This window comes from Prenolepis imparis, unplaced genomic scaffold (assembly GCF_030444845.1).
Source record: "Prenolepis imparis isolate NDT839.2.m4 unplaced genomic scaffold, iyPreImpa1.0 SCAF_10, whole genome shotgun sequence".
In the NCBI taxonomy this organism is placed as follows: Eukaryota; Metazoa; Arthropoda; class Insecta; order Hymenoptera; family Formicidae; genus Prenolepis; species Prenolepis imparis.
The window spans coordinates 11,209,778-11,234,321 of record NW_028141168.1 but is presented as its reverse complement, the minus strand read 5'-3'; the positions used below and the strand labels follow the sequence as shown (position 1 = coordinate 11,234,321).

Genomic DNA, 24,544 nt, shown 5'->3' with positions numbered 1-24,544 from the left:
TGCACGTGCGAGATGTATGCGCACCGGCGGCTCTAAGCAAATCGTGTTATCCTATGCCCGGCCAGTCGGCCATCTCTACGCAGCCCGAGAGGAATTAAAATAAATACATATCTTAATTAAGCTCCGGTGTGCCGTCTACTGGGTGACCGAAAATGCGATGAAGACGGAACGCTCGCATTAACGCGTATCAAAATTGGTCCGATGTTAAAACAATGAAAACAAAAAAGAACATTTAGCAATTAAATATTACTATTTAATAGTAATTACAGGTAGACAGAAAGAAATATTATTATGCTATAAGATAAAGCGAAAAAATATTAGTGTGAACTTAATATATAAAAATATATCTGCAGGGAAATATAACTTTAATCTTTCTTATCTGAAGAAATGTCGGAAAATTATATCCGATCACCCGGTATATTCACATTATACATATGGAACTCTCGCACTCGTTGCTTTATTCCCCTTTATATGCACATTCGAATATCCGCAGGCTGCATCTCAAACTTGATTCTCTCAGTCGGAGCGTCAGCAGGCAGCGTTAAGAGTTTTCCCGGAGATTCACTTGGTCCCTCTGCGCATGTTTCCTATATTTTTCCTTCCTCGCAGCGTCGCCGCGTCCACTCGGAAAAATATATTCGACGAGAAAGATAGAGAGAAAGAAAAAAAGGACAAGAGCCGGCAGCTCGCGATGTGCACGCGAAGCTTTTTAAGTGGGCGGCGTCGGGTGGCACAAGAAATTCGGTGAAATTTCGCGCAAAACGGGAAAAGAGCCGCGGGCGTATTGGGTTACGCGAATTCTGAAATCCGAGACTTTATGAATGATAAAGCGTCGGAAAGGGGGAGGGCGTTGGGCCGCCTCATCGTCGAAAGGAAGGTCCGACAACGCGGTGAAAAAAGGACGAGGACAAGAGCGCGGGAAAAAGAGCGAAGCGCCGGTTACCGCCTGGCCGTATAATTAATTTTCGTCGAACGTGAAATCCGTTTAACATACTTTCCGAAACTCTCCAGCCGGTTTCGTGACGAGCCCGGAACAATTTTTTTCAAAGGGCGCGCCGCCGGCTGCCTCGCCCTTTTACCCCGCGCGTTCTACCCTGCCCCTCTTCTTCCTCCCACGCGCGATGCACCCCTTGTGCTGCATTTGTGAACGATGCTTAAGGTCACCGGCAGCGTGAAATCACGCGACTAAGTTGCAACGGCAGCCCATTACGCTCGTTTTCGACATGTAAACACGCGACCGGTGCAACTTCGTTTGACGTACAGAAATTAACGTGCAGCGATCCAAAACTGCGAAAGAGAAGATGAGACGCGGGGAAGAGGGGTGGAACGGGTTGAGAGAGGGCGCGAGAGAGTGGAGGGAGATGGACGCGGATGGACGTAACTAGACGTACTTATTATTATTTAGGGGTGCAACGCCGGTGTGGCCCTTCCGGGCTGTCAGTTTCGCAGAGGCGAAATTACATATTCCTCGCAACGACCGCGTCGAGACGTGCGAGCAGTACGAGACGAACGGGGACGGACTTTTTATTTCGCCATTGCCTTTGCTGGCCGCGCGCGGCGGTGTCAAAGCGGCCAGTTCTCCTCAAAGTATAATTATTTTAGTTACAATTAAAAATGTGCAGACCCGCCGGCGACGCGCTCTTGCTTCGCGCCGTGAAAGCGCTTCGGACTTGACCGCCTCTCTACGCCATCAATCTTTCTCCGTTCTTCCTATTGTCGACGCGCACGAGCTTTTGTGTTAACGCCAAAAGAAAGTCGCCGAAGGATTAAGAGTTTGCAGAAAAATAATACAACAATCGATTATTACAATTATTATAAAATCGGAGTAAAAAGCGATTCTGTTGAAATTGGACATTGCAACATTTCTTTTATCGGGCATTATCTCAAAATACAGCGCCCATCACATTACTTATATTGTTAAAAAATTTGTTTCTATTTTCACTCTTCGTGATAATATTTATCGTGATTCTTAAGTAAGCAAAACAAATAATATCGCATACATATTAATTAAATCCATAAAAATTGATATCTATATTAGTACTGCGATTGATTTGTGCTATGACGTAAAATTAATGTAGATTACGAATAGTAAACATGGTCGCGTTAACGTGTTGTAAAGATTTAATGCGATCGTACTTCACGAATCGGCGGAAGAACGCGAACAAGGCTACCGGTACGCAATTACTTTTAACGAGGACCCCACAGAAAAATATGGCCCGGTAGCAAGAACTTTCCCAATTTTAATCCGTCATTCGAGACCGACTACACCGAGAAAAAAAGCCGCAACTTTCGTCCTGTAACAAGTTGTTGTTCAAGGGAAGAGCAAATAAAGGGCCGCGGTACCCCTCGCTGAGGTTGCGGATGAGGAAAAGAAGGAGCGAGGATCGAAAGACGAAGGAAGGAAGATCGGGAAGAGGATCGGGAAGTGAACCATAAATAAAGGAATTAGTTTTTAATGGACGTTAGTCACTATTAATTGTGGAAAGTTAACCCTTTCCTTTTCCAGCCCGTTTTCTTACCCTCTCCCTTTCTCATCCTTCTACCTCCTCCCCCCTCCCCCCTCCCCCCTCTGTCATACCCTCTCGTGTTCCTCGGGGAGATCGCGCTTGTCCTTTGAGACTGACGAGGCCGTGGTGGCAAAGGAATGAACGAACAGCAAAGGTACAGGAGCTTGGAAGGGGCTGAAAAAGCACCGAGGAAACAAGGCGCAGCCTTTATTTTACATTTCCACGGGCCATTCTTTCTTTGTGCGATAATTAAGTAAGCTGAAGCCAACCGCTGGCCGGCCGTCCATTCATGTTCGCCTCGAGCTAGGTTGCCGGCCAAGAAAGGGTTTAAAAATTATCTTCCGTCAGTTTACCCTCACTTGTGAATTATTTTGCGACCGGTGGTTCTTAAGATGGAGTCGATTAAAATGAGTATCTTGCTACACTTAGATTGCAATTTTTATGTAAAATTCTTATCTCATTTTCCTTGCATTTTCTTTGTCAGTTAATGTCTACAGTAAATTTTTTTTACATTAAAATTAGATGAAATGTAATTTTAAAAAAACATCAACTATCTCTTTTTGTCCTTTTAAGATCTCTTATTCTTTAATTTTTTAAAAGTCATCATACGATGAGACTTTACTATCAATACACGATTCTTCATGAGCTGCAACACGTCAGGCTAGTCCCAAAACTTAGCGTAAAGGAAAACCGTACACGTGCAGACGATCGCGCACACCTACGAGAGATATTACGTCTCGCAGACTGGAACACGGCGGAGTTATATTAGACAGCGAGCGAAGAGCTCTGGTGGCAACTGCCGTCTTTCACTTCGCACTGAAACCCCGTGCGCCAAGAATCTTGCTAATTAGATATATAAGGAAGCTAATTGTAATAAGGTGGAGTCGGGTGTACACGAGAGAGCCCCCAGCCACCCCATCTCGCCCATCCACCCTCCCTCCCACCCCCTTCTCGCTCTTTCACCCACCGGCACACGCACAACCTCGGTACATGCGTACTTTCCCTGACATTCGTACTCATCCGCGGCGCTTTGAAACCGAAACTGCCGCTGAAGAGATCCCGACGAATCGCGCTCAAAGTAAGCGCAATTAATTTGAATGGCGGCACGGTCCGTGAGCACTGCACGAAATTCGGTTCGCGACGGAAAAACTAGGAAACGAAGTAAAACGCTTTATGATACTACGCGAAAGGTATATCAGTATCTTCGTATCATTATTTCATGTTTTTTCAATATTTCTTGTGAAGAATTTAATAAATTGGCATTTAATCCACTTATTGGCCTTCGCGAATATTATGATCGAAATTAATAACTTATGATAATAGCTAAAAAATATGTTACAATATTATACAATATATGTACAATCTTGATAATTAATATAAATAAAATTAATCTAATTTGTTACATTAAGCTTTAGACAATCTAGAAATCCCGATAAAGTTCGAAATAAAATTATTTATAATTTTACATATCGTACGATATAGAAAACATTTAAATTAATAAAACGCACGAACGTAAATATATGCAGCTACCCATTATATATATAATTATAAATAAATTTATTTTTAAATTTTTCGAATTATAGAGATCATCAAAAATAGTTTTTAGACACGACACAAAATTATTTCAATATCTCATTGACCCTAAAAACTCACAATAGTTCTTGTCTTACATATTTACACACACACTTATATCTGTCGTAAGATTGAACAAGTCCTTCTCGTCCTCTAACAGAAACATTATAATCCGGCTTATTAATAGATATTATTTGTGATACCTATTTAGGATTTCGGTCACTCCACCAAAGATTCGAGGGATAGTAGAAGTTTACGCTGAAGAAATATATATATATATATATATATATATATATATATATTTCATAGAGAAAGGGAAGAGGGGATGGAACGCGTTGTAGTTATAACGAAGAGGTGAGTAATTTAACCCTTCTTAGAGTCGTCTTGTCTTCGCCATACCCTACGTCGCCGACCCACCGTGTCGTCTTATCACCTCCTTCCTCACGCTGTAATCTGCGACCCCATCGTTCAACGTTGGTTTATTTAGACCCGGCCGAGGTGATCGCTTGATTAAATACTTCTCCTAGCGATTCTGCCTGTATCGTATATCACGGGCAACAGAAAAATTCGAAACATGCGTCAAGCTTCTTTAAATATAATATTAATAATTTTAGTTGACGCTTAAAATATGCTCGGATTAATTTAATATTTTTTAAAGAAATTTGTGTTCGAGACGTTTTTTAAATATACGTTGACCGAAAAACAAAAGCGACAACAAGTACGATTTATTCGCAAAAATTCAAGAACAAAATACTTCAACGACACGATGCTATCTTATTGAAAATTATTGACCAGAGTAGCTTTTCTTTTATCTTATCCGCACTTTGGACATTAGAGCTGATATTTAAGGCCGCAAGTTTCGGTCCCTGCGCTACAGTCGACGCCAAGGAAGCTCACGCCCGATAGGGACAGCGAATTTACTGTTCACCGTTTGTACGGGCGAGTTTCTACCCGAAAGCTTATAATTTTGACGACCCAGATAAGCTGTTACGAGTGGCGCGATGGGGTACGACCGGGAAGTCTCCGTGATTTCTGTTGCGCGTTTCGGTGCCGCTTGCCATCCCAGTTACAAACTCGAAAAGTCCTTGGGCACGGAAACATCGCGATTCATGGAAACTGCTGTATGGAAAATATGACGAGCGTCTTCGTCCGAACTTTCGTTACACACGATACACTGGTACACTATTTTGAGATAATCACGAGATATGCGCCTTAGATAATGAAAAATAACGCTTTACGACACACTCAAATTCGCTGCTTTCTAGATAATTGCTATCATTCAAACCAATAAACTTTGAAAAAATTTTAAATAATTAAATAACACAATTTTTTTTAAATATACAAGCGTTATATATTAATAAAAGTTTCTGGATATGCAATTCTAAATTTGTTCTGAAATTTTATATTTTATGTATGTATATTGGTAACCGAAAAAAATGTGTAATTGTTAGGAAAAAAAAACAATCGAGCAGAATAATTTCGCACGTGTCGCGCTATCAAGATACAACGGCAGATTCGCAGTCTTGAACGTGATCGCGATGCTCCGTGTTGATCGCCGACTCTACGGGAATTAGGCCTCCCTGGTCGGTCGGCGGCAGATAACAAAAATACGAGGTAAGTTTTCGGAGCCCATAACCCCGCGAGCCCGCGCGGACATTAGCATAGTAATGAATATTATTACATTTCGGCTGCACACTCAGTTTAATTCCATCTTCCCAGTCGTAAAGATAATAAGCGAGTGGCTGCTGCTTCGCGCTGTATTCTCGGTAGCACGCGGGGGTTGCTCGCTACGCCGAGGGGCGGAGGGTTACCGGAAGGGAGAGAAGGGGGTGCGATACAGGAGAAGTATAGGAAGGTGGCGGAGGAGGGGGGCAGCTTCGAAGGAAGCGACGGAAAGGTGGATGCCGCGGGGGTGGCACGACTTTAAGAGGTTCGCAGGAGGAGTAAATATAAACTTGGGAAAGTGACAAAGATAATTCTAATAAAAGCGACGACGACTACGAAGACGACGACGAGAACGAAGACAACGACGACGACGGAGAGCACTCCCGGTTTCTCCCCGCTTAATTCGTGACATATTCCGGCATTGCATTACTTTTGTCCCGCCTTCAACCCCTCGCGGCTTTCGCACCCGGATTCCATGGCCCCCTTGAATTGCCCTTTTATGTCTCCTCCTTGGTAGCGCCGACTGTGTATATATTTGGAGATTTATAATTATGTCGCGTGCGTCGCGCGTAAATAAAGTCTCGCAGTAATTTATAAAAACGTATCAATACGCGGCTACGTTAAATGCATTTTGTTTAGACAAGTAAATTAAATTAAAAAAAGAACAAACTATTAATATTCAATAACTACATATTATCTGAGAATCTTTTTCTTATTTGTTCTTATTTTCTCAGAAACAAAACGAGATATATTTCTTATATTTGTAGATATAAATGGCATTTAAAATAATTTCGATGTAAATCGAGTTTCATCAATTTACATCGACAAGAGAATCAAAATAGATTTGTATATACACATATACTATAATACACATATATATGTATATCGCCGCATCACTCGTCGACACGATGAACTCTGCGTGCCGATCGGCTGTTGGCTCAATTTGCCAGATCCACTGGATGATGCTACGGTATCCAGTCATATATGAGAGCGCCGATACGCGCGGCGTCGCGTCGCGTCGCGGCATATTTTCCACGGCCGAGCCGACGGACGACCATGCAGTATGTATATTTCCATTCCGCCGTTACGAGGTGTGCGGGATGATTTTATATGCAAAGAGTAGTTTAGAGCTAATTGTTAATAATAGGATTGGTAAGGTGGGAATTCGCCCCGACGGCCGGCCACCCTCCCCCGACCCAGCCCTCCACCACCGGCTGGTACCACCCCGTGGTTCACCTCCCGCTTCCGCTCTACCCCGTCGACCACCCTGCTGACCGTCTCCCTTCCTCCCTCCGCAACGCATCTCATTTAGCACCGGAGTCAGCGCGTTGCAGATCTGCTGTCCGTCCGTCTGTCTCTCTGTCCGTTCGTCCGTCCGTGCCGCTCGACTGTCCGTATCTACGTACGTACGTACACGTACGTACGTGCCCGTGCGCCATTTCCGTGCGGAATATAAACGCGTATATGTATATGCGTCTACATACGTGGATATGTATAAATGCGCGCGGCCGGTACCGGCACGTACGGCACTACCTACCTACGTATTATTACGTATAAACGCGTAATTCTGAGTTATACGCCGGCCTTGTTAATGATAATTAAAACGCCTCGCTCTATACTTTTTGCCTTGGAATATTTTCTGAAATTCTCGCCGGATAACGGCGCCATCCGCGTGTCCGGCTCCGCGGCGTCCCCCCTTTCCGCCCCCGGGCAGCCCTTCGTCTCCCTCTTACATCTTCGCGAACCGCGGAAATTTTCCTCGACGTTGAGCTGCGTCAATTGAGAATCGAGAATTCGTTCAACGAAGAAACATTTCATTTGTCTTATTCTAATTTCAAGAAATATAATTCAGAAGCTGCGAGAACTTTTAGATATTATCTCGAATATGGCATTAATATAACTAAGCCACGTGACACAATTCTTCCGCGTCACTTGAAATGTAACTCCTTCTTTCGGCAAATTCCAGTCCGCGAGACGGATCAGTCAGAGTCGGAAAACGGGGACGGACCAAAGTCGCACTTGCATGCTGATATCACATACATATGAAATTTAAATTCCGGAAGCGACGAGGACATTCGTAGACGCCCCCCCGGTTCTCCCGCTCGGTATCGAAGCTACGGGAATAAAATCCAAAACCCTTTTATGCACCAGAATTGAGAGAAAGAAAGGGAGGAAAGATAGAGGAAAAGAGCGAGAGAGAGAGCAGCGTATATACTTGGCGTGCACATACATAAAACATACTTTTATATAAAATCACGGATCCACAACGGGGATAGAAGCTAGCCCACCTATTCACCCGCTGCTCACGGTATTAGCCTATAAAATCTTGAGTTTTGTTCGAGTTTTATCGCGATCGTGAACGTAAAAGCAAAAGAGAAATGTGCACAAACGAGGATTCTTTTTTTCTCTCAGAAGAGGACGCTCATTTCGGAGGATACTTGCGAGATCATCGGAGCAGGATATCCTCGCCGCAAACGAGATATTTGTTTTTTTTAATTCGCTTGCCAATATTATCTAATTTAAAAAAATGAAAGAAAAGAAACAATTTCTAATATTCATATAAACATTGGCGGATCCTGGGGGGGGGGGGGGTTAAAACCCCCTCTTGCAAATTAAAAGAAACAGTTTTGCTGAATTTGTTTAAAAAATATAAATAAAGAAAAACAAACATTAAAGAACTATCGACGTCAGGATCCGCTAGTGTATATATATAAGTATAAGATACACTGTAAATTATACTCATTACGCATTCAAGGAGTTAAGTATAGATTAAGTCAGACAGGACGAAATGATGAGATAATTTCATTGCACGAAAATAATTAGGTGAAATTCTTTATATCTATATAATATATATTATATCTATATAATATATAGATACAAAGAATTTCGCCTAATTATTTTCGTGCAATGAAATTATCTCATCATTTCGTCCTATGTCTGACTTAATCTATACTTAACTCCTTAAATGCGTAATGAGTATAATTTACAGTGTATCTTATACATACATATTGTATATATTATATAGATATAAAGAATTTCGCCTAATTATTTTCGTGCAACGAAATTATCTCATCATTTCGTCCTATGTCTGACTTAATCTATACTTAACTCCTTGAATGCGTAATGAGTATAATTTACAGTGTATCTTATATACATACATATTGTATATATTATATAGATATAAAGAATTTTGCCTAATTATTTTCGTGCAACGAAATTATCTCATCATTTCGTCCTATGTCTGACTTAATCTATACTTAACTCCTTGAATGCGTAATGAGTATAATTTACAGTGTATCTTATACTTTTATATATATATATATATATATTTTATATATATATTTTATACATATATATATATATATATATATATATATATATATATATATAAAAGTATAAGATACACTGGAAATACTCATTACGCATTCAAGGAGCTAGGTTTAAATTAAGTCAGACATAGGACGAAATGATGAGATAATTTCGTTGCACGAAAATAATTAGGCGAAATTCTTTATATCTATATAATATATACAAGATGTATGTATAAGATACACTGTAAATTATACTCATTACGCATTCAAGGAGTTAGGTATAAATTAAGTCAGACATAGGACGAAATGATGAGATAATTTCGTTGCATGAAAATAATTAGGCGAGAAATTCTTTATATCTATATAATATATATATATATATATATATATATATACACTGGCGGATCCTGGGGAAGGAGGGGGGTTAAACCCCCTCCCTTGCAAATTAAAAGAAACAGTTTTTGCTGAATTTGTTTAAAAAATATAAATAAAGAAAAACAAACATTAAAGAGCTATCGACGTCGTTGATCCTGGAATAAAAGCTAATCATGAAATCAAAAATATTAAATAAAATAACTTTGCAACCCCCCCCCCCCCTTCCCCCCATTATCGACGTCAGAATCCGCTAGTGCATATAAATATTCATCATAATAATAATATTTGTCATTTACTGTTGACTTAGGTATCTGTATTAATCACATCGCCATCTTCTCGAAACTCATTCTCGATTTAACAATTCCAAAGGAAACAACAAGCGAGATCACGTTACGTGACTTCGTAATGAGTATCACATCGACGTGAATTAGGATTAATTATGAAATTAAAGTAAAAGCTTCATTATAATTAATTCCGACAACATCGCGCGCTGCGGGCAAAGCGAATTCAGTTGATACTTCGAAAGTTGGCGCGGGTCGTTTCGTCGATCGCGAGCTCTCGTGCGAGTTTGAAAGCGGGTCGGGGATGCAAAAGGGTGGGATACGGCGTTTAGATCTATCCGCGGAGGCAGCCGGAATATAACGTACGAAATATGGCGGCCGATGCACGATTCTCTACGGGGCAACTTTACAACCCGACCACCTCCCCCATGCCCCTCTATCTTTCGCTTTGGTCCCGCGACTCATCGGCATGAATATTCATTATTCGATGATATTTCTCGAGCACCCTCATACTCCTATGCGCAAGGAGATTTCCCCGTTCGCGGAGGATCGTTAATTCGTAACAACGATCGACAGACCTTACGTTCGATGCGTACGAAGCATCCAAGTATTTCGTTATATTTCTAGCTTGTGCTGTAGTTGCGAAATAAAGGAAAATATACTTAACTTACAGATGATAAAACTAATAGTGCTAAGTAAAGTAAAATTATGTAATTTTGACAAAACGATAAAGGTTTTCTCAGAAATCTACAATTATTTGCAATAATAAAGAACTTATATAAGAATCCTTAAAAAATAAATATATGATCTCATAATTTTATATAGTCTCATAATCTCAAAATCCTTAAAAAATAAATATGTAAGTCTCATAATATTAGATTATTGCATTTTATATTGGATTAACATATTACATTTTTTATATTAAAAAATACATATTATTTAATTTATTTTACATAAAGATAAAATTATATATCTCTTTTAATATAAAAAAAATGTAATATATTAATCTAATAATGAAACTTAATTATGCTAATTTAAGACTGCACGAGAATATATTATTCTATCAATGTAAACGATATAAAGAAACGATGGATAATCACAAAATTAGTCGATTCATACGTGCGATGATGAGTCGCGCGAGCATCGGTGGCGATGTGATGCGAGACGATGGTAGAAACGGTTGTTGAGATTAATATGTAGCATAAGAAGGGTAGCGTTAATGCGCGTCCGTTCTAAAATATTCAAGCTCGGAGTTGGTCCGCCCCGCGGAGAATCTGCGGCTCCGTAGATATTCGGTGATGGCCCCGAATGCGTTACAATTTATAATACATACGCGCGGATGTAGGTACGCGGGTGCGAGGAGTCAGAGGCGGACGGGGTTGGCGGATTAATGAAAGCCAATCCACGTGGTACGGGACGAAACGTCTGACCCTACGCGAGCTTCCTTCCCTCTTCTAACGTCACCGCGCCATAAACAAGCCTCGTAGAATCGGATAACCAACAACCCTCTTCGCTGATATCGAGGGTGCGCCACGTTCATCTTCGAGACGATCCTCTTGTCCGAATTGCGGTAAGTCGCATCAAGTACTGACATCGGAACGCAAACGTCGTCAATATTACGGATAATCCGCCCAGAGATATTTAAGATATTTGCGGAAATATATATAAGATATGTAAAAAAATTTTTAAACTAAACTAAACATTTTCTCTCTCTTCTTCAAGGAATTGTGTGTTAAAAATAATTATAATAGTTCCAAACAACAATGTAGATATTCTGTTAATTAAATACATCGATCTATCACACGCCCAAGTGCTTATAAAGCATTGTCGCAATCTAGTATTATGCCGGTGACATAAGTTTACTTTCTTCATTAAGAGCCAGCTCGCCGCGAGACGACCGATAAAGATTGCCGAAGAAGTTTTCGCCGAGAACGCGTTCGCGAGGGGCGGTTCCTTAATCTCGCTGCGTGAAGGACAATAATTGATACGAATGGCCGCGAGACGGTGGGAAACACCGCGAACCCTTTAAACGTGTTCCCTGGCCTATAAATTAATATAGTATCCTAAACTTTATTATGACTTTAATGAAAATAATTATTAAATATTATGCGCCGTAATGTCAACGCGACCCCGGCGTGAGCAGCTCTCGTCGCGGTGGCGACGTAGAAACACACCGGCAGGAGCTCGGAGGAAACGCGAAGAAGAAAGGGGTGGGCCAGGCGACCGCGGGGGTGGTTTGTCCGCAGAATTAAAATACGACCCGGCCGTACGTTCTCATTCCGCGACAACCGTGACAATGAGACTGACGAAACGGCCTTATACCCTGCGTCAACGTTTCCGAGTTCTCCCTCTTCACCATCTCTCTCACTCTCTCACCCTCTCTCTTTCTGTTACAAAATCGTCTCTTGTTACAGTATTGCCGACATAATTCCGACAGCCTACACGAACCAACGCTGTACTAACAAAACGTTATGCGTCGCCTGCGTGCTAGGTGAACTTGTTGTACCAAGGTTTTGTAGAATGCTACTCTTGATGCATTGCAGTTTCTTTACGAGCTCGGTAATCAAATTTCTTTTTTTTTTTTCGCTATAATGTTCAAAGTATCATATATTATTAATTCGAGAAATTAATAACTTAAGATACAAGTTAATACTTTGCTATGAACAAAAATGTACAATATATCTTATATCAATCATTTTTATTATTATTAATTAATATAACATTGTGTCAAGATTCTATTATTTGAACAAATAAATATGAAAATAATTTTAAATGTAATTAATAAAAATCCGACATACTAATAACAAAATTAAAGATCTTATCCATGTATTGCCACGCGATCGTTAATCGAAAGTTTCTATCTCGGTTCGATTATATTTTCCTCTCATCTTTCCTCCCTAAAGAATTCGTCAGATTTTTATTTCTACCATTGCCGTCCAGAATTTATCCGTTCGTGTAAAAACTTTCGCGGTAAGCTTAATGAAACGTTTCAAGAAACTTCCCTTTTAAGTGAAGCCTACGCGACTCGCTCACTCAGAAAGATAAATACAGTGGCATTTACGACGCGACGTTAGCGTGGAGTTACCGGAACGATAACCACTGTAACCAACCCCCTTCGCCCTGCGTCTCGCGAAGCCACTCGGTCGGAGATTCTTCCGCGACGGATGCAACTTCCCAATTGCTCAGAGACGCGGCCGCCGAAGCGACGACGAAACGGTTCCAAAAGGGTGACAAGGGGGAAAGGAGAAGGGACGATACCAGTCCTCGAAAGGTCGACGCAGGACGCGCGATGCGAGACACCGCGGGGATAATTAAAAAATTAACTTTGTACTTAGGTGCGCGAGAGGGCAGTTAACGGAAAGTTGAAGTGAAAATTCGTGTTTTTGAGGTAACGCAAAAGCTGCGTTATTACCCCGTGGCCGCGTACCGCGGCGGTCGACGGCAGCAAAAGCACAAAGCTGATGAGTCGGGGAAAGGTCTAAATGCCTTCGTACACTCCTGCTGAGGATAAGAGCAGCGAGGGAGGAGGGAGAGGGAGGGATGCGCGACGTGTGTATGTCGGGGCTGGTACCCGGGGTACCAGTAACTCGCATTCGTACTCGTTTCGCGGAGCGCGCCCGCGTTTATGTAATAGTGCTCGTACACATACATATTGGACTATCTGGAGATGAAACGTCTCGTTTCGGCGCGAGCGAGCGGAATATTATCGTTAGTTTCGAAAATGCAAGAGTCGGAACGACTTGTTTGCCTTAAATATGGCGAGGAATAGTCATGAATTACTGAATGCGCGGCTCATTGCTTTTTTTCAAAGATACCGCCGCTCTGGCATAAATATTTTCGTGGAATAGTCGTGGGATTATTTCCAAGCATGGAGCTGAAGAAAATCGATTTTAGAAATTTCGACAAAATGTTCTCCAATTTGAAACATGTTCAATTTCAAATAACTAATTTTACAATAAACATATATCAAAGGATCTAATTGAGGATAAAATTTTTTTCGATCGAAGATCTGAACGTATGATATGAAAAAAGGAAAAATCCTGGAAAACAAAAGTAATGAAAATTGCACAAGACTCTAACTCGAGATATTCTTCGATACGTACGCAGGTTTGCGAGAGCTGAGACACCCCTCAATTCTAACTTTTGAAACGAGCCTTTGCAATGCCGAGCGGCATCGTCTTTGTTAGTTTTATCGTTGTTCTCGTAATGGGATCCATTTAAATTCTAATACGACGTCGAGGCGTCGACGAGAACGGCAATGAGAGCGTATCGACGAAGTCGTTCCTGTCGCGGCTCTAATGCTCGTTGTATATTTCTACTTCTCATTGAAGGAATAGAATTGATCATTCTGTCGAATGCACCGTTGTAAAGTACAGCTCATTAAAAATAGAATATACTTTTTAGAATATAATGTAAATATTCCTCAAAATAATATATAATATTGTTATTCATTTAATATAAAAATTAAGATTTTTTAATACAAATCTCATTTTTATAAATCACACTAAAATAAAAATAAAGGCGAGAGTCTTTAGAACTTCTACTCCTCTGATGTTATTATCATATTATCTTATTGTATTATGTTGTATTTTCGCTATAGAGCATCCACTTGGCTGCTAATGTTTGTACAGAGCCGATCCAAAGACGTCGCGTAAAAACGCAAAGCGATACGCAGCGAGCCGCGCGTAAGGTCGCTCGGAAAAAAAGGGGAAAGCCTTACAACGGGCGCGACAGCAAAGGCAGAATGATGGTGAACGCCATGCGGTGTTTAACGTTTCAACGTCAGACGGCCGTCAAGAGGATCCGCGTTCCTCGCGGTTACGTAAGCCGGCATCCTCTAACGGGATTGAAAGCGCCGCAGTACAGTATACGATACACGACACATTACCGCCAAATGCACTTCACCTTTATGAACGTGACCTGCGATACGTTCTCGCGCACGGGGAGGACACACACTTTGTTGCAACGTTCCGCAAAAGAATAGTGCACTGACAGGAATGGCGAATGCGGGCTCGTGTATCCGACGCCCGTTTCTGTGTTTCCGGGTGATTATGACGTAAATTATGAAAGAAGATCCTTGAAAGTTAACGCTTCGAGCTGCGCGCTCCGCGAGAGGACAGATCCTCGTGGATTCCAGTAATTAAGTGAGCACCGACGACTAAATGACGTTATTATGCGCATTATGCGCCGAGAGCGAGAATGTGCAAATGTGTTGCGCATTACGTGTAAATTAGTATGCCATCAGAGCGATGTAACGAATTTGATACATTTGATCCTGATATTAAGTTAAAGATAGATTTTGTGAAAATAATCTTTAGATTCTCCAGAATAAAATTAAGTTGTATGTATTATATATAAAAATAATATCGTGTAACTATATATGATTTTTTTTATCCGTGATATTATTAAATATTATACTCGTGTCACCAATAAAAAAATTATTTTTTATTAGTCGTATTAACTATATAACAGAGATTTGAAATAGCGATGAGGATGAGAGTTCTCGCCAACCATTCGCGGTTCTTCGGCGTAAATCTTGAGTTACTGGTTGAAGTGTAGAAGATGCTGTGATACGAGGGCAGGTGTCGCGGTAAACTCAGTTAATTAGACAAGAGGCAACCATCGCCACCCCTCGGCACCCCCGAGGCTTGTTAATAACGCGTAATTACCGTTATACACGGCGATACACTCTTCCAGACCCGCGTTGCAGACCCCATTAGATAAGACGACACCTTATTATACGCAAACTAACGTCAGTATATCGCGCGGCCACAAAACTTCGAAGTCTGGAACTGAGGCGTACCTGGAGGGTTCGTCTTACTCTTCCCTCCCCCCTTTCTCAATGAAAGTGAACGATAATCATACTTCGTTACTGAGAATAAGAAAGTCAAACCTGATTTGCAATCTGTCTCTAGTACTTATCTACATTTTATCGTTTTATCAAATAAAAATTAAATATGATTAAAAAACGTTAATATAAAAATAAGAAAATTAAAAAAAAATTTTTTTCAAAATTTACTTAACATATTTATTAATATCAGACGTGCACGCCTATAAATTGTGAAAAATATTACGTGATTCATGCTTAATTTATGCATAAATGCAAAAATACAGAAAGAAACAATAGCACGCAATATTTCCATTACGTAAACTCGATGAGCTCCAGCGAAGTCACACGTGTGCGCGACCCTTTTGAGGGTTCGTTACCGCTCAAGGAATACCGATAAATCAGACAGTGTTATGATCAACCAGGTTGAGGAAGGTACGAGAGAGATAGTGACAGCGAAGCGAGGTTACAAGTGTCCCCCGAGTACGGCAGAACCCTTCGCGAAGGGTGTGAGACCTATCCCCGTTGTGGACCGACTCTCCCCGATTCATTAAGTACGATGCCCTTATCCTTGCAACGAGAAGGCGACGGTCGAAGGGAGAGCGTGGATTTTTCACGTATATGCAGATATATATTTTAAAACATCGATATCAACCGCGCCCCGACCGCGGGAGTGTATATTGCGTTACTTTCGATTCACAATGGAGAATGCCAACCCCCCGTCGATACCGCGAGCGAGAATCGCAATGAATCATTCGCGAGTAATCGATAATCCGCCACCGTCATCTTTGGCAATACACGAGGGTCTCACTGAATCTTGTCATTCTCAAGAGAAATTATTTCGTCATAAGAGGTAAAATTTAATTTTTTAAAATTTTTATATCAAACACATCCAAAGAAAAATCAATTAACATTCTATCAAGGATTAAATAGAGAGAACTCTTAATCGCACGCAAATAAAAGATACATAAATTCTGAAGCAGAAAGTGTACGCTAATTATATCGTGTGTTAATTTAGCAAAAGAATATTTTTTATTAAAATAATTTCAAACACTTTGACTATAACATATAACATATTCCTAAAGCTTCTCTTCTAGCTAATATATATTTCCAGTCTCCTAGTCTCGCAGCGAACATCTATCTGCTGGTATTCAACGGGCACCAACGACTATCATCCCCCAGAACGTGTCCCCCTCTTGAAATTTCATTCGCTACCTCGGAGTCGCGACCACAGGCGTTTCATCCCGCGTTCCCCTCCCTTCCATCCGCTCCCGATGCCACGCATCAAACATATTCAAATACGCAATAACGCATTATGATTTATTTACCGATACTTTATACGGGTTCGCGAGAGAGAGTGTGTGCCGCGCCGTGCTTCATGGCTCGTATGAATATTAACGAGCGTGTGCGCCATCGCGCGCGCATCCCCCATTGCCGAGAGCGGCGCCCCCCGCGTCCTTCTTGCACGGAGTAGGTACGTGCGTGCGTGTATGCAAATATATATCGAGCTAAGTGTATTGCAACTCGCGGAAATCCAGCGCCCGTGAATCTTCTCTCTCTCCCTTTGCTTTCTCTCTCTCAATCTCTCGCTCTTTCTCTCGCAGTGGATCCGCGTACAGACCGCAACCTCGTACGGAGGCACAGCCAATATTCGAAGTATCTAATATGCTTTTGTAGTCTCTGTCTGCCGGTGCACGACTGGCTCGTTGTTCTCCGAGTGTATTGCCAATATGAATACCGACGTGATGTTATCGTTGCATGAGATTACAGGGAATATTCCGGAAAAGATGAGAATCGGTGGTAATATATTCTTCGACAAATTTCTAGTGGGCTTTTCATTAGCAAAAGTTAATATTCTATTCGAATTTAATTCGAATTTAATTAGAAATTTCTATTCTCATCGAGACAGAGTATCGATGATTTAAAATCAGAATATAATATTAGCATCGCGTAAATTTTATTGAAAACATAAAAGCGTAATGTCGAAATTGATCAAAAATACTTTATCGATCTTTATTATTTCAAATATTGACTGCTGCTATCGTAAAAAGAAACAGTGATCTATAAATGACTGTCAAATATTAAATTGATTAAAAATAATTGGAAAACATTCACAATCGCTATAATCAGGGGATGAGAGGAGGGGAGAAGGGGCGAGCAAAGCGGAGCTACAAGAGTCGTACGAACGGCGCTTAAACAGTAAGCAGATAATGCGCTTCCGTATAGATATCGAGTGTGCCGCAGCCCAAGGGTCTTCGACGACAACGACTACGTAGGATAGCCGTCCCCGGGATCGATGCGACTCCCGTGCCGAGAAGGATCACGACGGCAGCGCGCCGGTAAAGGAGGAAAGGGGGAGAGCTAATCAAGCTAGTGCAGCTTCTAATACGCTGGAAGGCATTTAATCTCGACAACTTGCTAACGACCTGACCAACACACTATACATTCCCGATAAGCGACAATCCCCAGCAAGGCAAGAAACATTCCCCGATACCATGCAGACGGCTCGATACTGTTCCCTCCTTCTGTCCATCCTGCGCCACAACTTCCTTGCTCGAACTCTCACACCGTCCAATCATAGAATCGTTCAAGGTGGCAGTTCACTTGGTCCACCATCGCGCCTGGTGATCGCGGTCGATTGTACGCGGAAGAAACTCATTTCGTACATATATTCAAGTTAGCGTGTATCCAAGTGAATATCGAAGAAGCGTTTTCGGAGGGGATCGAAGAGGACGCGGTCGTCGAAGAGAGGAAGCGAGACCAAAGGGGGAACGCACCGTTGCACGTTCGGTGTTCTCGTTGCCAGTTGAACTGTATCTCCATGGCGTTACTTGTCCCATAAACAGGGAGCACTATTCTCCAGTCGATGGTCTTCGGATACGCGATGGCGCCCGTATAACGCCGGGCTATATCTATACCCGAGTGCGGATATAGTTTTGCGAACTAGCGCCGTGCCGCGCCAACCCAATTCAATTTAAACTTCGACGAGCGAGAGAGGGTGAAAGGCGGAGGGCGAGAGAATGCGGGGGAACACGGGGGTAAGCTAACGCGCGCGCACGCGCCGCCGCCACTAAATCGCCCGAAATTAACGCGAGTTATTAGTTGACGGCGATAATTAGAAGGCAATTGCACGGAAAAGCGACGGCAGTCTTCGCGCGCGCGCCAAGGTGAATTTCGCTGCCCGCCCCTATCGTTCGACTCTGCTTATCTGAAACTAAGCTGAAACTGAGACAGCAGCGCGAAATCTAAAAGACATCGAAAAAAAATGAGGACCACTTTCGGAGAACGTCTGTAACATTGACAGAATATATATCAACTGTAGATTCCGCGTTTCTTTCTACGTATATTCCTCGCTTCGCCCCAAATAAAGCAAAGTTGTTGCTTCTTGAAGTCCTTCTCACGGGGTAAACCGCGAACCACTCTTCTTTATGGCACAGAACTTTCGAAGAACTTTATTTCTATCAAAGAGCAACCGTTTTATTCGTTTACTGATACAACGCGACTTAAAAACAGTTTCGTTGCCAATAAATAATTCTTTCTCCTTAAAGCTTTATAAACAGACGATTCGTCATAAATAGCTATTTAATGTTCATAAATATCATTTATACCTCAAAATAAAAATAATATTATATTAATTTTCTGAAACCAAATTGGAAAAATAATTTACAAAATTATTTCGTTTTAATCATTAATAATAAAGATTCAGTCTTATTATTCGAAAATATGGTGAAAGAATTATTATCAGTGTGTTAGAGATTATAATCAAAGTGTGTGTATGTGAAGAATTAATATATGTGCGACAAAATTAGACTCAAGATGGCAAAGGGATGCTGCGCACGGTTGCAAAGCACAGAAGCTCTTCGCCATCACGCTTTTTCTCGCCGCGCGATTCTTTACGCACGATGGATATGCATAGCCAGGCTATTATTGCCTAAATGAGTAAAGCAGCTAAAACCACGTCGATATAATGTAACGCGCGCAAGAAGGCACCCTCCAGACGGTTGCTTAGCAACGTATACGAGCCTTCGTACATGATATCAGTAGGACGAGAAAAGCTCCTCGTACGAATGAAACTGCGAACGACTCAATGTTGAACAATAGCGACATATCAAACGTACTTTTTACACGTTTACGCGTAAAACCTGGTATACGTGTTTTTAATCTTATGCTTCTGAACGCAACATTGCTATAAAATATCTTTGACGTTTATCGCATGCCATTATTTGTGAAATTTTATATAATTTAGAAAATAAAAGCAATAAAAAAGATATAGATTATAATTACAAATTAATGTTATTATTTATACAATGTTACATTTAGTTAAAAATAATACACGATATAATGTATGTACTTATTTTTTGTGAAAAATATATAGTTTCTGATATAATTTAACTCGACATTATTTTAAATACGATCAAAAATAAAATAAATATGTAATTATTTAATTTAAATAATCATGTATACGCATAATTTCTCAAAAACGCTCTTAGCCGATATATAATCAACAAATAAATCTTCGAAGCTATTTCGCAATTTCTATATTACGTTCCATATCTGAGAGATATAAGAGCCTCTCCCTTCGACTGTCATTCCTGATGTCGGAGTGTGTATTCGAAATTCGAAAGAAAGGAGACGTTCGCATAGCTACGTTTACGCGAGAAGGGGAGGCACGTGTGCCCGCTATTGTGGGACGATTCGAGAGCGAAGGGGTAGTAAACAAGCGATATAGCCAATGTCGCTATCCAATATTGAGATTGCCGTCTTTTGGAATATGCTAATACGATAATACATACAAATGCCCCCATAAACTATAGAATTTTCATAAAGAACATGCAAATCTTCTGATATCGAGTGCCTTCCACGCTTCAGCTAGGGTTGTTCGTCCGCGAAAGAAATTGATACTTCGCATTGCGAACGAACAAAACATCGCTCGGCTTGATTCGCGGAACATAAAAAATGAATAAACGCACAACCGTCGCGGTTTCGAATCTTTCCGAGAAAAAAACATGCCAATATCAATTTCATACACAACATAAATGCAAATAATGTAGTGTGAAAAAATAAAAAATGATTCGATCATCAAGTAAAAAATCATATTCATAAGATTTTCCTTTTCTAAAGATAATATCTAAGATATGTAAAGTCGATACTCGCTTACATCGAAGTTTATTGTCGCTTTTCCGCGACATTGCTGTCAAGATCGTTGTGCGTTATATTCGTAGCATCGAGAGGCTATCATCGCGAGGGTTAGTAGACCGTTTGTTCAAAATAAAATTAAATAAAATAATAATATTAGTTTTAAAGAATATATTATAATACTTTAAACTCGATTAATATTGTATTTTTGACAGTTATCAGCTGATTTCTGTCAAAAAATATTAATCGCGGATAAAGTATTATAACATATATTATTTAAAACATATTATTTTATTTTATTTTATTTTGAACAAACTACTAACTCTCGCGATGACAGCCTCTCGATGCTACGAATATAATTCACACAATGCGAATCGAAACAGTCAATTAGCATCGCGGAAAAGATGCAACAATACTTGCGAGAATCGCCTTAACATGCCTTTTTTAGAAAGAGAGATGTTATAATATTTTAAATTCAATTAATATTTTTGACAATTATCAGAGCTGATTTCTGTCAAAAAATATTAATCGCAGATAAGATATTATAACATATTATTTAAAACATATGTTACTATTTTAATATTTTGCAACATATTATATATACCCCCATTACCCCGCTATAGAAATATTATCAAATAAATAATTTCTCACTCACCAATACGTGCAAAGCAGAGTTGTAGTACGCAGCACATTGATCTGAAAACAAAATATTCAAATTATGTTGTATATATACATATGTGTGTGTCGAATATCTCATAAACAGTTTAGAAAAAATGTTTTATTTTGCATACCTCATAGTTGCCCCGACGTCGCCCGATGCCTCCTCGGGTCTCCTCCTCCTCTCTCGGTCCATGGTAGCACTCACGACACTCGCGAAAATACAAATAATTACGATCGCCCGACACTTTACACGGAACTCCCGACACGCAAAACTTTATACGGCACTCCCGACACGACGCGTGAATCGCAATGCTACCTGTAACAAATAAAATACATACATATATTAGAATAACCTTATTATTTCGCATTATAACATACACAATATAAATATGTAAGCTAGAATTAACGATAGATATATCCACGGATCGCAACACATTCGCGCGCGTGGAAACAGATTAAGTTGGGTTAGGTTGGCAAGAGATTTTGCATCGAATTTTTCGCGAAATATGCGTTTCGAACAACTACGACTACATATTAACGTTGAAATTATGATATGCGATTGATAAATATTACAATATAAAGGTTAGAAATCGTTTCTAACGATTATGCTTACTAATTAATCACAGCGGGACGCAGCTCCAACTGCCTGATACTCGCGGCGTTTCGGTAATGGCCGCTATTCTACAAACAACGGTAACTTCACTCTAATAGCGCGCGCGCGATACTATATACATGACTTAATATTAATAATTAATTAAAACTCGAAGGAGATTCGTTCGAAAAGATATAGCTTTAGAAAGAAAAAATATTAATCGAGAATAAGGTATTATAACATATTATTTACAACATATTTTACTGTTTTATAACTTTTATCATATTATTTTAAAATTTAATTAGCAAATTATAACATACACAATATAAATATAAATATGTAAGCTAAAATATTTAATTGGCAAATTTTCTCTTTATTAATATTGTTTGATAAAAATCAGCTGATTAATTTGCTAATTAATTTTTAAAATAATATGTTATAAAAATTAAAATAATGTTTTAAATAATATGTTATAATACTTTAAACACGATTAATATTTTCGACAGTTATCAGCTGATTTCTGTCAAAAAATATTAATTGAGAATAAAGTATTATAACATATTATTTACAACATATAATTATTTTAATTTTTTACCATATTATTATTTTAAAATTTAATTAACAAATTAACGCTTTAATCAGCCGATTTCTGTGAAAAAATATTAATCGAGCGGCTATCATCGCGAAGGTTAACAGTTTTGACAGTTGTTTAAAATAAAATTAAATAAAATCTTTGAATAAAATAGCGCGCGCGCTTGTGTTGTCTAGTGATATATAAAGTGCGTGTTATTTTTTATTGTTTTTGACTCGCATTTATGATTTTATGTTAATGCTTAAGTGATTGCGCGACGAAAAGGCTAACCGTAGTGAGAAATTGTTGACTCGTACTACTTAATCTATCTACATTCTTACTTTGCGCATAATAAAATTATGATATATAAAGTGCGTGTTATTTTTTATTGTTTTTGACTCGCATTTATGATTTTATGTTAATGATGAAATGATTGCGCGACAAAAAGACTAAACGTAGTGAGATATTGTTGACTCGTACTACTTAATCTATCTATATTCTTACTTTGCGTATAATAAAATTATGATATATAAAGTGCATATAATTTTTGATTCTTCTTGATTTGTATTAATGATTTTATACTAATTGCTGAGTGATTGCGCGACGAAAAGGCTAACCGTAGTGAGAAATTGTTGACTCGTACTACTTAATCTATCTACATTCTTACTTTGCGTATAATAAAATTATGATATATAAAATGCGTGTTATTTTTTTATTATTTTTGACTCATATTTATTATTTTATGCTCATGGCAGAGTAATTGCGCGACAAAAAGGCTGAATCCTTTCCTTTTCTAAAAAAAGATATGTAAAATCTTGTGTTGTCTAGTTAATATAAAAAACGCGATATAATTGCTCAGTAAAAGGAATAGAGAGAATTTTCGTGATTGCAAAAATGAACGACAGCAAATCGGTACCGCAGTACGAGCGCGGAATATCGATAGTCTCTCGAGACGTTTGGACCTTATTAAGGGAACGAATGGCCCGGTCAGGATGCGGAAAAAAGTTCCATCCCCGATATAGTATAAAGCGAAAAAAATCCTTCCGTAATAGAATTACTCGGCCCGGAACGGTCGTAAACGTATTCCCAGGGCCGATAGCCATTTTTCTCGGTCAAGGGGTGAATTGGCTAAACCGCACGCGTTTACCCGAAGACAGATAGTAGAAAACAACAACGCTCCCTACTGCCCCAATCCTTCGCCTTGTACCCTCCAGTCCGTTCTTTTTACAGCCGCTGATCGCGACCGAACCGATATAAATAATTTTTCTCTTAGTGTAGTAGAAATTTCAGAGTATCGAAATACATTGCAGATAATTATATATTTTAAAAAGTTTTCTTCACAAATATAGATATAAAAGTCTTATTCACCGATAGCTTAAAGAGACAAAAAAGAAATTTAAAAAAAGTGCTTTTAAAATTCTGACAAATTGCTAAGATTCATGTATACAATTGATCTTTACAATCTGATTTTCTCACAAAGTTATGTGCGTAACTGTTGAGTGAATATCTCCATTTGCAAGATAAGAGATGACAGAGTCGTAAAATGAGAATCGAGCATATAGTCTGCGTACAAAAAAAAAAAATATCTTTCCATTTCTTCCCGACTGCGAACCGCTCTTTTTTTCGCGTCACGCGTCCCATGAAAGTCGTTCAAGCGCGATTTCAATATTCGTTCTGTCGGCAATATCTGTCGGCGTTCGCGGCAAAAGAGACATCGTCCTCGCGTCCGACTCCATCTCGCTATGGGTGTGGACGATATATCCTCGAAGATTGTTTTCTCTCGTCAGGTAGCCACATACGTCACGCGAAATCCCTGGAGAAGGCCTAGATGGGTACGAGGAATATACCGAGTATAGATCACAACTCGCGAAACGCCGGGCGAAGTCCCACGACGAAACGCGGCGAATCAACTTCCGTCATTGCTCGCCATCCCGAACCTAATGCCCGGTATTTCTCTTCGACCTTCCGAATTCCCGTAGTTGACTATACATACGTATCGCAAGTGTGAGCAAAATATGGACAGATATATATTACTCGAAACTGTGAT

At 39.9% G+C, this 24,544-nt stretch overlaps 1 long non-coding RNA gene across 2 annotated transcripts in view; it reads right to left on the bottom strand.

The window, feature by feature from the left end:
- LOC145941544 (uncharacterized) overlaps positions 1-24,544 on the bottom strand; it is a 264,923-nt gene that overhangs the window by 197,850 nt on the left and 42,529 nt on the right. For both annotated transcript variants that reach the window (XR_014426177.1, XR_014426178.1), the window contains exons 5-6: positions 21,466-21,650; positions 21,330-21,370 (exon numbers count right to left, since the gene is read on the bottom strand). This is a non-coding gene — a long non-coding RNA (uncharacterized LOC145941544). The remainder of the gene's footprint in view (positions 1-21,329; positions 21,371-21,465; positions 21,651-24,544) is intronic.